The sequence below is a fragment of the Chenopodium album genome, chromosome 4 (genome assembly GCF_948465745.1).
Source record: "Chenopodium album chromosome 4, dcCheAlbu1.1, whole genome shotgun sequence".
In the NCBI taxonomy this organism is placed as follows: domain Eukaryota; kingdom Viridiplantae; phylum Streptophyta; class Magnoliopsida; order Caryophyllales; family Amaranthaceae; genus Chenopodium; species Chenopodium album.
In genome coordinates, this window is record NC_137837.1 from 67,228,710 (window position 1) to 67,233,298 (window position 4,589).

Sequence of the window (4,589 nt, forward strand, 5' to 3'; positions counted from 1 at the left end):
ATTTAAAAAAAATATAACAGTAAATAAATGAATCCAAAGAAGAAAAATAAAAGGATCCAAATATTAAAAGTATAATTATAGGGAAAAAAAAAAAAAACTATGAAAATATTAAATTTATTCGCAACAAATGTAGCCCAAATCCTCGCTCCACTCTCCTGAATTTGCTGCAAATCTTGTAAATTTTTGTTTACTTATTTTAATTAAATTATTTAGAAAATATTGATAGAAAAATTTGATAGAAAAATTTGGACTGCCTTATTGTAGGACGGGGTAATGTTTAAAAAGCATGGAATGTGGGTCCACTACCTGCATTACCTACCAAATACTTTCCTAATTTGGAATTAAATGGATTTTATATGATTCACACATGATCCTAGGTTGCTTCTCTTTTGTGTCATCTACTTATCTCCCCTCTTATGTTTTAAGATGCTAATAGTAACACAATTTAGTTTAAATCCTATTTCATGTCAAAACGCGTATTAAAAGAGTGAATAATGTAATGTGCGTAGATGATTGTGATTACATTATCATCAATTTTCAACTAAAAAAGAGGGAATAAAGTAATACTACTACAAGAAAATAACATTTTCGTAGCGATTATTTTAACCTTTAATATCGATTGTAATTGCAACAAAAAGCTTTTCCAACGAATGCTCATTCGATACAATATCCCCCGTTGCCTTAGCCTTTAGTAGTGGTTTTCAATATCGTTGGGGTTGGCCTCAATAATCAATACGAAAAACTACATCCAATCGTGGTGATTATTGTAGCGATTACAATCGCTATAAATGATTAACTCATTTTTTTCAAAAAAAAAAAAAAAAAAAAAACATGCGTATGATCTTTACAAGATTTGAACATGCAACCTCAAACTCTTATATTAAATGTTTCACCAATAAGCTATGACATATTTTATGTACTCTTTGTCAAACAATATTTATATATCTAGTGTTGAAAAGGCTTTTCGTATCGATTATTAGGATTTAGTGGCGATTGTAAATGATACGATTTCTCAAAATTATATAAATGTGTAAAAATAGTGTAAATATGTATTATTATGTTTTCCGTATCGATTTTATATGGGAAAACCATGGCGATTGTAAAAATGATACGACATCCCTAGTTATTTCACAAACATACTTGCATATTATTGTAGCGAATGTACAATCGCTACGAAATAATCGCTACGAAAAGTGATTTTTCTTGTAGTGTACGGAGTATAATTATGTATCTGTTATGAAATATAATTATGTATGTTCATTAAACATATCATTGTAAGTTTGTAACCCCTTATCATTATTGCTTCACTAAGCAATCTCTTGTAACACCCTTTACCTTTTCTACCCTTTACCTTATTGCTTACCTTTGTAACTTATTGTTATCATCACCAAACTCTAATTTGTCAATCAAGTTAAATCTATCAATACACAATATGATATATTAGAATTTTTAACATGTCTTGAAAGTATATTTTACTAGCTACTTGTTCATATTAGAATTTTGGTTGCTTTTTAGTTTTATCACAAGTATATCGCTATTTTTGATTAGTAGTAAGAGTTGCATCTACCAAGTTTCTCTTTTATTAAACTATACGCATGAATTCATGTTCATTGGGTCGGTTTTGTTTTGTTTTAAACTTAGAATTTACTAGTAATACGAATTAAGAAGTATAAAATATAGCCATTGTTCATGTTTAGCTGTTTAAGCGTGATTTTCATTTTTGTGGGTATGTTATACATTTATACAAATCTATACTACTCCCTCCGTTTTTAAATACTTGCTCCACTTTCCTTTTTCGACCGTTTTTTTAATACTTGCTCCATTTTCTTATTTGAATTTTTTTTTTTTTTTTTTTTTTTTACAATATTTAACTAATTTCTCTAACTTAGTGGACCCACCACATATTTTCTTTGCTCTAATCCTCTCCAGTACTTTTGATTTTTACAATTTTTTATTCTTCCACTTACCCCACTACCTCCATATATTATTATTTTCTCTAATTTCTCCTAAAACTCCGCGCATGGAGAAATGGAGCAAGTATTTAAAAATGGAGGGAGTAATATTTTATGAGGGATACCCAGTTAATTCCCCAGATAAACAAAATTGTCTTTTCAAGTACCAGTGGAGGGGTATATGCGTCTTTTCATGTACTAGTTGAGGGGTACATATGTAATTTCCTCACCAAACAGTGAAAGCAAAAAACAAACAGTAATTGGATAACTCACCAAAAGTACTGAATAAGAATAAGTGACCATGTTTTTTCAATATATTTACACAAAAATGCCATCAGATTAACAAAAATTAGTTTATCTGACAGATTAACTTGTATTTTCCCATATTTTATAACAAGAAAATTTTAAAGAAATCTAGAGTGCCACCTGCCATTTTGTATTTTCTTACAAAAAAAAAAGGAAAATGTTATACATAGCCCTTAGGGCTACATATAAACATTAAATTTACACTTGAAATTCGTAAAAAGTTAAGAAATCATCAAAATATAAGGGGAGTACTAAATGCAGGAACAATTTTACCTAAATGCAGAATAAGTTAATTTTAAAAAAATGATTATATTCCAATTTTGCCCTTGTTTTTATTTAATTCTTTACACTCTTCACAATATAATCATCCCTACTGTTATTTAACCTTTTATCCTATGTAATACAATATTCAATACTATACAAATTGATGGACAATAATGAAGTGCACTATGACGGTTTGTTTGAGGTATGAAAATTATGTGTTTTTTTTCCCCGTAAAATCTAATTTATAGATGAACAATTAAACAAAATAAAATTTCCATATTATACAATTCTATTCTAGGGCATGTCAGGGTGTCGGGATGTGTTTTCGGGGATCAACGATTCCCCCGGATCAGAATTCTGGGGGTCAATGGTACTCCCCGGATAAGATTTCAGGGGGTCAACAGTACCCCCCGAATAAATTTCCGGGGGTCAACAATACCCCCCGGATCAGATTTCCAGGGGTCAACAATACCCCCCGGATCAGATTTCCGGGGGTCAATATTAACCCTGAAAAAAAGAGAATGAAATATTATACGGAGTACAATAAGAGCAAAATTACGCATATAAATTACCTTAGATGGGAGGAAAAATGAATGTGAAATTTGTGGGATTAGCAAAAATTTTCGGGATTAGCAAAATGTTGTGGGATTAGCAGAGGTAGATTGTAGAAATGGAGAATTTTTTAAGTTGAATTTTACGTTCAAGTTAAAATGATATATTGAGTTTTAAAAATTGAACAAGGGTATTTTAGTCTTTTATTATTTTCATATAAATAAATAATTCCTGCATTTAGGTTATTTTTTACTGCATTTAGTACTTGTGAAATATAAACACTAATAACACTGATTTACGCGTGTTTTTGTCATAAATTCCTAATTTATACAATTTTTAAGAGTATATTTAATACTTATATATAGCCCTAAGGGCTATATATAACATTACCCAAAAAGTAAAATACTCACCTTAATGTTCAATTATTATTCCCAAAAGACGCTTTGTTCAATCATTCCTCTTTAATTTCTTCTTTCCAAACAACGTTTCAATTCATTTGACTTCAATTTCTCCTTTCATAAATTTGTACAAAAACTAATTTTTACACCATAATTCTTCCAACATGTTGATTCAAAACTCTGTTTTTACTTCTTCCCTTTTCTCACTTCTAAACCATGATTCCGATTTTCAGTTTTTATCAAAGTCAAATCAATTTCAACCTTAATTAACTTACATAAATCCAATCAAAATTCTTTATTTTTACCACAAATAACCATCAAATAAATCAAAATTCTTCTAGGAAAGCAATCAATCAAGAACATAAACAAAAATGTCGAAAACTTTGCTGGTATTGTGGAATTTACACTATGCACGCTTCTCACCTCTTTTTATTATCTTTCATGCTAATTGATATTTTTTGTTGTACATTATTTTGCTAAATGTTGTAGATTTTTGCGGAAAAGTAATCAATTAACTTACACAATGCACACTTCTATGCTCTTTTTGATGATATTTCATGCTAATTGATTTTTTTTTGTTATACAGTATTTTGCCAACTGTTGTAGATTTTTGTGAAATTTCAATTTGTATTAGTTTCTGATTGGTTTTCCTAATTAAGCTTAAATTTATTCTACTACTACATCACAAATTGTATTTACATACACACTTTTCTTTTCCTTAAATTCCATCCCAGATTAATCCCTATATGCAATTGAACAATCCTTCAATAAAAAAAGGAAAATGCTATACATAGCCCTAAGGGCTACATATAAGCATTTAATTTACTCTTGAAAATTGTTTAAATTTAGAAAATCATGACAAAAACACACTAATTACACTGATTTGCGCGTGTTTTTGTCATGAATTCTTAACTTTATACATTTTCCAAGAGTAAATTCAATGCTTATATATAGCCCTAAGGGCTATGTATAGCATTACCCATAAATATATTGAAAAAACAGGGTCATTTATTCAGTACTTTTGGTGAGCTTTACTGTTTGGTGAGGAAATTACACATGTACCCTTTAATTAGAACCTGAGAAGACGCATATACCCCTTTACTGGTACTTTAAAAGA